Source organism: Myotis myotis, unplaced genomic scaffold (assembly GCF_014108235.1).
Source record: "Myotis myotis isolate mMyoMyo1 unplaced genomic scaffold, mMyoMyo1.p scaffold_m19_p_16, whole genome shotgun sequence".
In the NCBI taxonomy this organism is placed as follows: domain Eukaryota; kingdom Metazoa; phylum Chordata; class Mammalia; order Chiroptera; family Vespertilionidae; genus Myotis; species Myotis myotis.
The window spans coordinates 9,148,040-9,160,609 of NW_023416320.1; the positions used below are offsets into that span (position 1 = coordinate 9,148,040).

Consider the following 12,570-nt stretch of genomic DNA (forward strand, 5'->3'; position numbering starts at 1 on the left):
CTGGAACCTCTGTGGCTGGTGTGAATAGGTGTGAATCGGTTGCCTTTGCTGCGGGAATGCTCTGAAAACACCCTGCCCCAAGGCCTGCCACTGGCGGGCACCTCATGCCCAGCGGTGGCAGGAAGGGTTCCTCTGAGCTGCCTGGCCTCCTGCCCCTCCACGCAGTCTCCCCAGCGCCTCAGACACCGTGTTCCCTGTCTCCATCGGATGCTGAGTAAAGGGAACTGTGGCTTTACAAACCACAGGAGATGAGGTTTGTTTGCCATTAAATGGAAAATAGAAACTTTTGAGACTGAAGAACCAAAATGGTGCGTTTTCATGTCTGAAGCAGACACACAATAGCCGTAATGACAGTGTGGAGTCGCCGGCAGGGGGCTCGTCAGTCCACATGGGCAGCCCTGGGTGGCAGACCTGCGCCTGCTCAACCGACAGCTGTGTCCGCCCGTTCTCGGCAATCCAGCCGCCTACAGCGTGGCCCGGCCTGGCGAGGTGCTGGATTTCACAGTGCGACCTGGGGAAGGCTTAAGAAAGCTCCACTTTTTTTTCTAACATTTTTATTGATTTGAGAGAGGGAGAGAGAGAAACAATGATGAGAATCACTGATCGGCTGACTCCTGCACGCCCCCTACTGGGGATCGAGCCCGCAACCTGGGCATGTGCCCTTGACCCGAATCAAACCCAGGACCCTTGGGTCCGTGGGCCGGTGCTCTATCCACTGAGCCAAACCGGCAGGGCAAGAAAGCCCTGCTTTAAAAATGTTTAGGATCCCCACCCTCTGAGTGAATGACATCCAGACCAGAAGCGGGGGGAGGGGTTCACCAGGGTCACTGCAAGCGAATCTTCCAGATGAAAGCTTGCACAGCACCGGGAACCTTTGAGAGACCGGAGGGGGCTCTGGGACCCTCCCCGGAATCTTCCCAGTGGCCACATTAGCACTGGCTTCCCTGGAGGGCAACAGCGAAGCAGCATTTCATTTCCAGGGGCAAGGGCGCCCCTCACACAGCCCCGCCCACCGCGTGTCCAGCACCGAATGTGTATTCTTTTTTCTCTCCTTTTTAAGAAAATATATTTTTAATATTTTTATTGATTTCAGAGAGGGAGAGGTAGAAACACGTGATGAGAAACAGTGATGCCTGCCTCCTGCAGGCTCCACACTGAGGACCAAGCTGGCAGCCTGGGCACGTGCCCTCACCGGGAACCACTGAGCCACGCGGGCAGCCCCATGTGTGTTCCTGAGTCCTGCGAGTTTGCTGTGGTACCCCCTTTTCCAAGGCCTGGAGGCTTCGAGGTTAAGCAGGTGAACGAGAGCACGCAGCCACCAGGGGGCGTCGGGGAGCCGGAGCCTAAGGCTCACTCCAGGCTCCTGGACTCCTGCGCACCCATCTCACCTCCTGTGGGATCGAGTCGCGCCGCCTCGGCCTCAGCAAAGCATGCCCCCGCCTCCCTGCCTTCGGAAGGGGCCAGAGGACTCAGGTCCCGCCTCCCTGCCTTCGGAAGGGGCCAGAGGACTCAGGTCCCGGCGCTGGCCGTGTGAGGGACGCCACGCCTCCGAGCCAGCTCCAGATGTGGGCCCGGGTGCGATGGCTGCTGCTGGGGGGAGGGATGCCTGTCAGGCGGCGGTGCCTCTCGCTCCCAGAAGCAGGGTCCTGTCTCTCCACGCGGTTCCTTTCCTGGTGTCCTGATGCATCCTGCAAACTCCAAGGCAAGGCCTCCTGCCTGGAGCGCTCCCCCTGCCCTCAGGAATCTGCTTTACGATCTGGCGAGGCCATAAACCTCCGCTCTTCACTGCTGAAAAACAGCGGAGTCTGGGAAAGAATGTAAATCATAAATACCAAATTCCTAAGGTCAGCAATACTGTAATGGCCCGGTCGTTGGCTTTTAAATATGGTGTGCATATGGCTTTCATTTCTAAGGGGCTGGCTTCTCCCACCACCGTAGTTCCAGGGAGAGCAGATAACGGGGGTGAAACGTCCCACGGAGATGCCGTTTTTTCCCAAACGAAAATTAGCATTTTTCTGATGACTCGCTGCCAAATAGTTTGAAGTGCCACTCTTCGCCGGGAGGGATGGGACAGCAGGTGACGGTGACGTCTGCGTCCTCCCCAGCCTGCCCACGTGGTCTGGCTCCCCTGCAAGCCGGGCCCTGGTGATCTCCCTCTGCTAGACCCTCCCTAAAGCCTTAACTTCCCAGGAGGAGGCTTTCCTGTCTATTTTTGAAATCCCCTTCCTGTCCCTTTTCCCAGGCAAGGTTCTGCTCACTAACGGGGACTTGTTGCTGCTGCCGCAAGCAGGACAGCCAGAGTCTCCGGAGACCAAGCAGCCGCATGGGTTTGAGCCTGTATTCCAGGGGTGGGCCAGCCCGGCTTAGATTTCACAAGCTGGGCAGAAGCGGCCGCTGGTCGCCGCGTGAATTCCGGCCGCCTTCTCCCACCATGGAATCCAATGCCCGGGATCCCTGTGCTGCTGCTCAGCATTTCCCCCTTTCGGCCCAGCCTCGCCCAGTTCCCGATGATGGGTGCAAGCTGAAAAAACACCCCGCGTCTCAGACTTCCCCAGCTGCTGTTCGAACGGACCAAGCATCTATTAAAGTCGAGGTGTTTTCCTTTGTGTGGTTAGCAAGTATGCTGACCGTGGAGCAGTGTGTGCGAATATGATGCTTGCAATCACACACGTGTCCACCCACAGACATATCTACGCTCCCAAGCACCTAGTCACTCCTGCACTCGCCCTCATGTCTTCCTGATGTTTTCTTTGGAAGCCAGGCCACCCAGAGGGCGTGGAGGAGAGGCTCGGAGACGTCGAGGGGAGGTGGAACGTCAGCTGCAGGTCCATTCTTCAGTGTGGAGTCTCTGCCAAGAGGTTCTGTGTATGCGCATCTGAATACTGTCAACAGCAAAGATAAGCCAGAAGGGATGGCCACGGGACAGGTACACCGCAGAGCGATGTCTCGTTTTGTGTGTCCACTGGGCCCGGCTCAAGGATGCCCATCAGCTAGAACAGCATCCCCTCTGGGGGTTTCTGTGGGTGTCGCAGGAAGAGATTGGCATTTGAATCAGAAGGCTAAAGCATGCCATGTGGTGGGCATCACCCAGTGCATTGACAGCCTGAACAGAACAAAAGGATGGAGGTGGATTTGTCCTGTCGAGCTGAGGCATCTACCTTCTCCTGCCCTCAGACGTGGTAGCTCGCAGTTCTCAGGCTTCCAAACTCAGCTAGGGCTTCCCACCACCGCCCCCTCCCCCAGTGCTCAGGCCTTTGACTCAAACTGAATTCACCATCAGCCACCCCAGTTCGCCATCACAAAGACAGCAGACTGGGCCCTCCCCGCCTCTGTTACTGTGTGAGCTAATTCCTGTCACAAACCCATATAGGAACTGTGTGTGAGCACGTATGGACAGCTGACCCTGTGTGTGTGTGTGTGTGTGTGTGTGTGTGTGTGTGTACAGTTGGCCCTTGAACAGCATGAGTTTGAACAGCACAGGTCCACTTACACAAGGATTTAAAAAAAATAAATACGGTAGCCCTAGTCAGTTTGGCTCAGTAGATGGAGCGTAGGCCTGTGGACCAAAGGGTCCTGTGTTCGATTCCGGTCAAGGGCATGTACCTTGGTTGCAGACTGCTCCCCAGCCCGGGCCCTGGTCAGGGCTCATGCAGGAGGCAACCAATTGATGTGTTTCTCTTACATCAATGTTTCTCTCTGTCTTTCCCTCTCTCTTTCACTCTCCCTAAAAAAAAAAAAAAAAAAAAATCAATGGGAAAATATCCTTGGGTGAGGATTAACAACAACAAAAATAAAGGAGTAAATAAAATAAATACAGTAAATGTAATTTCCTTATGATTTTTCTAATATCTTTCTCTATTCTTTGCTGTAAGAATACAGAATATAATACATATATAATACATACAGAATATAATACAACATATGTGTTAATTGACTCTTTTATCAGTAAGGCTTTTGGTCAACAGCAGGCTATTAGGTGTTAAGCTTTGGGGGAGTTATCAGTGGCTTTCCCACTGTGCAGGGCGTCAGCGCACCCCTAACCCCTGCATTTTGTATGCGTGTGTATCCTATCGGTTCTATTTCCCTGCAGAATCCTGAATCATACAGCCAGCCTTGGATTGGACTGAGGTTTGTACATTTAACTTATAAAAGGAAATGACAAAACCAGAGTGCTTGGGTAGCGGCTGCTCCGAAATGTGCTAGTTGGCAGGTGAAGGAACTTGCATCGTCGCTGGGTTTCCAGGTAACGTCGCGGCGAACAGCCGAGTTGCCTTTTAAGCTTAGGACAGTGGAGTCAGCACAGTGCCCCTCAGCGGCTGCCGCGGCGTCATGCACTCACCCCCAGTGGGTGCAACAAAGCTGCCCCCAGGTCAGAGACGAAGGTTCATTTCACACCAGGACTCGCCACCGAGGCCTTTCCCATTTGTCCTACTCCAACCTTGATTTAAAAAAAAAAAAATATATATATATATATATGTATATATATATATATAAAATTGATTGTAGAAAGGAAGGGAGAGGGAGAGAGAGATAGAAACATCAATGATGAGAGAGATTGATCGGCTGCCTCCTGCACGTCCCCTACTGGGGATTGAGCCGGCAACCTGGGCATGTACCCTTGACCAGAATGGAACCCAGGACCCTTCAGTCCGCAGGCCGACGCTCCATCCACTGAGCCAAACCTTGATTTTTAAAAAATTATTACAATTAGTTGTGTTTAAGAAATCCTTTAATATCCAGCTGCTCAGACCAGAAGAAGGAAAAATCATATTTAGGTAGACTAAATGTAGATTAATTATGTGCCCAGCACCATGCTTTTGGAAAATTATCCAATTTATTCCTCAAAAGAAGTTCACTGGTGTTGTTTCATATTACAGATGGGGAAATGAGAAGTTTGACAAGTTAAAGACTCAGGTAATCTAATTCCAGACTGCTATATTTTTTAAAATTTATCTTTATTGTTGAAAGTATTACAGATGTCCCCTTTGTTTTCTGTTGTTGTTTTTTTTCCTCATTGACCCCTCCCCCCCCCCCCCCAGGCTTTGACCACACTATTGTCTGTGTCCATGGGCTATGCATGTGTGCATATAAATTCCCTGGTTAATCTCTCCCCCCCCGGACCCCCTACCCCCGCCTTCCCTCTGAAATGTGTCCGTCTCTTCCAGGTTCTATGTCTCTGCATCTATTTTGTGCAATTTAATCTCGATCCCTCTGCCTGAGAGTCAATAGACCTCCATCAGTAGTGGAAATGGATCGCGCCCCTTTGGAGTGTTAGTCAGGGAATTATTTCCAAGTTTCTGAGAGCATCCATTCCTTGATGGTGAGGACTGAGACCACTTCTTCATTCCCAGCACGAGGGCTGGGGCAGGCGCAGAGGCCCCCACTCCCCTCCCCCCAGCGCCTGCTTTGGTGCTGCCTGAGCCCCAAGAACGCTCCCGTCTTCTGCTTGTGGATGCCGGTTCATGGGTGCAACTCAAAACTCCAGGTTTTGTGGAGCCCTCCATTTGGTTCATCATTCTAGAGCAGCCGTGGGCAAACTACGGCCCGCGGGCCGGCCCGTTTGAAATGAATAAAACTAAAAAAAAAAAAAAAAGACCGTACCCTTTTATGTAATGATGTTTACTTTGAATTTATATTAGTTCACACAAACACTCCATCCATGCTTTTGTTCCAGCCCTCTGGTCCAGTTTAAGAACCCATTGTGGCCCTCGAGTCAAAAAGTTTGCCCACCCCTGTTCTAGAGGTTCTTTCTAAGAAAAAGAATATAAAAATGCTTACCTCTCAAACTTGACCAAAGTAAATGCCACGTGACCCCAACGCTAGGCAGCTGTGGGCTTGGAAGACGCCCCGGCTAGTGAAGGGGGACTCAAAGCATCAATTTCACCAACCGCACGGTAAATCTGCCTCTGCCTTCACCTGGAGGATCAAATAAGCCACATCTCAAATTCTTCCAATTAATTGCTCAGACCCTGAGATCCAATGCCAGCAGGATGCCCCCTTGAGCCTCATTTCACCCCGTCCACGCTCTCGAAGGACTTAGGGATCTGGCCTACACTGGAGTCCCATCAGCCCTCGGGCACCACGATTCCAGTTCTTGCCTCAGGGCAGTGAGCAGCTGGCCACTCGGCCCTGGCACGTCTGGTCAGTTCCCAACCCGCAGCAGCAGTGGCCGGCGTGGGAGGCCAGGGGGCACCGTGTCTGAGAGTCATTCCCACAGCACAGCACTGTGCCAGGAAGGGGGATCCTATTGGACATTCACGCCTCCAACAGCCTCCTCCACACCCAGCTCTTGCCCCCAGTGGAGCCCCGCTCACCTCTGGCACCTCCTTCCCTCCTCTGGGGCCTCCGTAGCCATCACTGCCAGGTCCAGCTAACTCATCAGGGAGAGTCCCAGAAACTGCACCAACGGGAAAGAGTGGTGTTCTCAGCCCCCCGTCCCCAGCCCCCCGCCCCCCGCTCTTTGGCCTCTGTGACTCTGTCACCTCCTGCCCGGACAGCCTGTCCCCAGCGGGCATTGCAAGTGGGCGCTCAGCCAGGTCCCAGAGGAGCAGCACCCAGGAGCTCTGCTCGGCAGGCCCCTGGCTCCAGCCCTGGGGGTCTCTCCCAGAAGGATCTGCCGGGTCTGCTGCATCGGATGTGACAGTTCACAGAGGAGTTCCTGGTCCCGTGTCAGCTGCTTCCTTCCTGGCAAGACGCAGCGCAGCCCCTCTGGTTCTCAGGTGGCGACAGCAGCATTCACGGGGTTCTGGCTGGGCCACGCGGCTGGGCCCCGTGTCTTGGGAAGATGTTCTTCCTTCTCTGGACGCAGGCCCAGCGGCTCTTCATAAGGAAGGAGCCCCAGCAAGCACTTCCACTGGTGTCTCCCCAAACTGAAATAATTGCCTGTCATCCTGCTCCCGGGATCCTGCCGGGACCAGCTTTGCTTGGGGAACTGTGTTTGCTTTGAACGCAAACGTTCTTTCCTCTCGCATCTGCTCGCCACCAGCTTCCCAAACAGTGGCAGACCATCGAGGAAAATATCTTATCCCCGGAACAAAGCGCGATGTGTTCTTTGAAAAGGCGTTTCCTTAAGAAAGCCACCCCCTTGTGCAACCTCCGCTTTTTCCAGGCAAGTGCTGATGTGAACCCGACCTTTCTCGGGGGCTTCCCTGGGCCAAAGGATGAGTCATGGGCTGCACAGTCCTCCTGCGAGATCACCGCCCGTAGTCAGACCACCAGTGCCTTCCGCTGACGGAACCAGAAGGCTGGGCTGTATTTAAAGAGGCTGAGGGCGTGACAAAGGCTAGCACATTTTCACCTCCTCTCTGATCCAAGGAGAGTTGCTCCCAGATGCTGTTTCTGCAGCCCAGCTTCTGACTCGCAAGCTCTTCAAGCAGGAAGTTGTGGCCTGGATTGCAAAGAGCCTGCATGACGTAACCTTCACCTTGTAACACACACACACATGCAGACAGGGGAAATTAGGAGACATTTGGAGGCGGTGGCTCAGGGCCAGCCTATGGTCGAACCCCTACAGTTCATAGGTCAAGACACCAAGATTCCCCTCACACCCATTAGGATGGCTATTGTTCAAGCAAAACAAAGCAAAACAAAATAACAATTGTTGGCCTGCGAGGATGTGGTAAAACTGGACCCCTGGTGAGAATGTAACATGGTGCAGCTGCTGTGGAAAACAGTATGGTGATTCTTCAAAAAAAATTAAAAATAGAATTACCCTATGATCCAGGAATTCCACTTCAGGGTAGATACCCACAAGAAGTGAAAGCAGGGTCTCAAAGAGATTTGTATATTCACAGCAACGTTATTTGCAATAGCTAAAACGTAGAAACAACGTGTGTCCATCGGTAGATGGGTGGATAAACAAAATGTGGTGTCTACATACAACAGAATATTATTCAGCCTTAAAAAGGAATGAAGCCGAAACCGGTTTGGCTCAGTGGATAGAGCGTCGGCCTGCGGACTGAAAGGTCCTAGGTTCGATTCCGGCCAAGGGCATGTACCTGGGTTGCGGGCACATCCCCAGTAGGAGATGTGCAGGAGGCAGCTGATCGATGTTTCTCTCTCATCGATGTTTCTAACTCTCTATCTCTCTCCCTTCCTCTCTGTAAAAAATCAATAAAATATATTTAAAAAAAAAAAAAGGAATGAAGTTCTGCAATATGACACAACATGATGCACCTTGAGAATATTATGCTAAGTGAAATAAGTCTGTATGAATCTACTTACATGAGGAGCGTAGTCAAAATCACAGAGCTGGAAAGTAGAATGGGAATTGCCGGAAGCTGGTGGAGGAGAGAGAAATGGGGAGTTGTAGTTTAGTGGATATGTAGCTTCAGTTTTACAAGATGAAAAATGTTATTGGAGATAGATGGTGTGCATCATTATGGGTATATACGAATGTATTGAAAACTACTGAATCCTACACTTAAAAATGGTCAAGATAGTAATTTTTATGTTCTAGAAAAAATATAGGGAAAATAAAGACAATGAGGCCCAGAGTGGTGAAGTAACTTGGCCGGGGTCACACAGCTGACTGCACCAGCGCCAGGGTTTGGGCTGCCTTCAGATCCCTGCTCCGACATTCCTGCCCTGGCAAACCGCATCCGGGGATCAGGGCTGCCTGGTCCTTTGGCCGGGCCCAGCCCTTAGCAGGGCTGTGTGGGATGAGCAGTTCCCATCCTCAGAGGTCATAGGGGTCTATTTTTAGATTTTCTCAGACAGAACCAACATATAGGGAGCACCTTCCATGTGCCACTACCACTGTCAACTGCTTTCACATCCCTAATGCCATTTATCCCTTCTCTCCGCTGTAGGAAAGCTTGTGCTGACTAAAGAAAAGATCTTCAGTTGGGTTCCCTGGTGTATGCCTATTGTCACATCAAGGCCACTGCCGGTAAAGTCATCTACCCCCGGGTAGGAAAAGACCTTCTTAATGGGATGACCAGCCACTGAGCCTGGTTACCAGAAGGCCGTGTTTTCAGTTCACCCAGACACAGGGCTCCGGGCTCCTCCTGGTTAGGGAGATGCTTTAGCCAACAGAGAGATGTTTCTGAAAAACACTTAAAAACCAGTCTGGTGGGAAGTGGGTCTGTCACCAAATGATTTGGTTCTTGAACATTGGTAACCTGTGAATTCCCTAATCAAAAATTCTCCCCCGCCTTACAATCTGACATTAAATCTTTAGAAAGAATGATTGCTAATGCTTCAGGCTGAAGGTGGGGAATGCAACCCAAGGAAAAAAAATCCATATTCTTTAAGTTAATCAGTGTTTGTGTTGTAGGCAGAACCCAAATCCAAACCATATTTCCCCAAAAGGTTTTCCCCTCTTCATTCTCAAAACTATGTGCATTAGATGAGAAACCCAAGCCGTATGTTTCTTACTCATTTACACTTAACTCATCAAAGCATTTCCTCTGAAGAACTATTTGATGTCCAAGGAGACGTTGAGATGGTTTCTCTTTAACAAACCTTTGTTCTTAGACATAAAGGAGCTGCTGAAATTGTATATGCAAAGAATAAATGAACTTGAACCTCAGAAAGGTTAAACTCTGTTTAAGTAGGTTCTATATTTGGAAGAAACAACTTTCAGAACGAGCTGTTTTTCTTTAAAAAAAAAAAAAAAAAGAAATGTTTTAGGAGGGGCCTCCAATGGACTTGGATTTTTATGCCAAACAATTTTCTCTCCGCTCTTGGTAGGCACCACTGGCTGGTAAAATCCATCTCTGTAAGGCATTTGGAGGTGGTCTTCAACTTTTCAGTTGGAAGAGGCCGCACCTAATTTTGATCTCTCTCTGATAATTTGTGGCAAAATCTGCCGGGAGGATGATGCGTCCTTCTGTGATTCCAGCGTGTGCGTTGAGGAGAACAAAGCTCCTTAGGAAAGAGGCGCCCTGCAACTGTAGGGCCCCCTCCCTGGGGCCCTTCCACCCGGACCATGCCCAAGCCAGCTCAGAAAGTGAGTTCATAGTCCTCTCTATCCCCCAATCCCAAATTTCTCCCCTTGTCTGCTAACTTTCCCCTTGATTCTTCATTCATGCCACCTTTATTTGCACCCCTTCGCATAGCGGTGTCATGGGCCTGTGAGGGCGGGAAGAAGCAGAAGACGCTGCCCCTGCCTCTGAAAGGTTCACCGTTTCACGAGGGGAAAAGCTTCCCACCTGAGAAGCGCATCAGCTGTGTGCTCGATGGCTGTTCCGGAACCTCCAAAAAGGGAAGGATGGTCAGGGATGGACAGAGCAGGGAAAGTTCCCAGAGCCAGTGGGCCCTGGGGACGGAACCGCAGTGTGAGTACTGATACAGCCGTACCCAGACAAAGACACAAGGTACCCTGGGCTGGCTCAATCAGACATGTCTGCGTGGAAAGTGGTCAGTGCTGGACTGATGGGCTAGCCTTAGGCTGAGGTACTGAAGGCCATGGATGGGCCCACCCTGTGGTCCTCACAACACAATATTGCTGCTTCTCAGTGGGGTCTCGGCTGTCTCTGAGGCAGAACATGGATGCTTTTGGTTGTCCCAGTGACTGGAGGACACCACGGGTCTTCAGCAGGCGTCCAGGGTACATGGGAATACAAGATGTCCCGCAGCACACAGGAGAGTTCTGAACGATGAACCATGACTCTGGGTTCCTCGATTTCTAACTATCCCACTGGATATTCATTTAAGTGAACAATCTGTAAGTCTCTGAACCTAGAATCTAACTCGTTTCCATATACACACACATAGTTTTTCTCCATTTAGTACTCAGTTTCACAAGAATGTAACCATATAAACAAAAATGTTGTACAACTTTTGTTTTGTTGGAACTTGACTGAGTTGTTTCATTTCAGAAAATCACATCTCTGAAAGCAATAGTATTCGTAGAATTTGAGTTATTACTCTGCATTAATAGCCCATTAATGGTGACTCTGCAAATGTATTCAAGCATCTGATTATTTTGTCTTCAAGCACTCGTGTCTAGTCATAAGTTGAAATACATTTTAAACTATAGATTTTTTTCCTTTATCTTTTTATTACAGGTAGGCCATTATATTGACTTTTAACAATTATGCATATAGATGAGTTATATTATCTATAACGTTTATTTCAGGAGAGGGGAGAGGGTGTTGCAAATTAATTGTTCTAAGGAAGGATGGGAGCTGATGTGGGTGAGAGGACCGATTCTGTACTAGCACCGTCCAGTAGAAATGCATTCAAGCTACAAAGAAAATGTTAAGTTTTCTAGTAGCCATCTTAACAAAATAAAAAGGACAGAATATTCGGTAGCCTTAAAAAGGAAGGAAATCCTGCTACATGCTACCACATGGGTGAACCTTGAGGACTTCATGCTAAGTAAAACAAGTCAGTTACAAAAAGACGAATACTGGCCTTGACTGGTTTGGCTCCGTGGACAGAGCGTTGGCCTGTGGACTGAAAGGTCCCAGGTTCGATTCCGGTCAAGGGCATGTACCTTGGTTGCAGGCACATCCCCAGGAGGGGGTGTGCAGGAGGCAGCTGATCGATGTTTCTCTCTCATCGATGTTTCTAACTCTCTATCCTTCTCCCTTCCTCTCTGTAAAAAAAAAATCAATAAAATATATTTTTAAAAAGAGTTCCTTAAAAAAAAAAAAAAAGACCAATACTGGATGATTTCACTTAACATGAGGCATCTAAAGCAGTCAGGTTCTTAGAAGCATAAAGTAGGATGGTGGTTGCCAAGCTCTGCCTGAAGAGGAAAAGGGAGTTGTTACTTCCTGGGGATAGAGTTTCCGATTTGCAAGACGAAAACGTGCGGGAGGTCTGTGTCACACGTGTGACCATCCCGCACATACTAAGCAGCACCCTTAAATGCTGAAGATTCTGTGTTATGTGCTTTTGGCCAAAATAAAGAATTAAGAGGAGCAGGTAAAAGGAATTTCAATAACATATATTTATTTAACCCAGTATATCCCAAGTGCCCTCATTAGGGTTCGGCACTCTCAACATAAAATCGATATAAAAACTACCAATGGGATATTCTCCTTGCTTCTTCTTGTAAAAGTTTTTGGCATCTGCGTGTATTTGGCACCTATCAACCCAAACCAGCCACATGCCTGGTGCTCAGCAGCCACATGTGGCCGGTGGTGACCACACTGGACAGCGAAGGACTAGGGAAGAGCTAACAGACTTTCAGAGCCAGGCCGCGCTGCGAACTCCTCACACCTGGTGGCTCATTGCAGCCTCCTAAGGGCCGGCGAGGCAGGCACAATTACTGTCCCGAGTACACGTGAGGGCCCGGAGATCCGAGAGCTTGAGCGGCCTGCCTGAGGTCGTGCACCGTGTGTCCCCAGGTGGAACGCTGAACCCCGGCATCTGGCTCCCCAGCTGCGCCTTAGCCACTGTGCTGCGGGCGCCCTTGCAGGACCTGGCCCGAGGACTCCCTTTCCGGCCCTGGGAGTCGGCACAGCCCTGGGGCCTGACAACAGCAGGAGCCTGGCTGGCCCCCAGGGAGCCGGGTAGGCTTGTGTCTCCCCCCCTATTCCCGAGGAGCCTGGGAGAGGCATGGCCTGCCCTTCGGAGAAGCAGAAGGAAACACGCGTGTGCTTCACAACCCCCTGC

General features: G+C 50.4%; 1 long non-coding RNA gene across 3 annotated transcripts; it reads left to right on the plus strand.

Moving 5' to 3' along the window:
• The first annotated feature begins 1,481 nt into the window (after window positions 1–1,481).
• Window positions 1,482–10,804, plus strand: LOC118670649. 3 transcript variants are annotated; one of them, XR_004972417.1, is made up of 5 exons: window positions 1,482–2,926; window positions 4,878–4,914; window positions 8,811–8,890; window positions 9,694–9,952; window positions 10,062–10,804. It is a non-coding gene; the product is annotated as an uncharacterized LOC118670649 (long non-coding RNA). The 3 variants fall into 3 exon arrangements; XR_004972419.1 differs by lacking the exon at window positions 1,482–2,926 and adding an exon at window positions 3,754–4,132; XR_004972418.1 differs by lacking the exon at window positions 1,482–2,926 and adding an exon at window positions 3,754–4,128.
• Window positions 10,805–12,570: the final 1,766 nt, after the last annotated feature.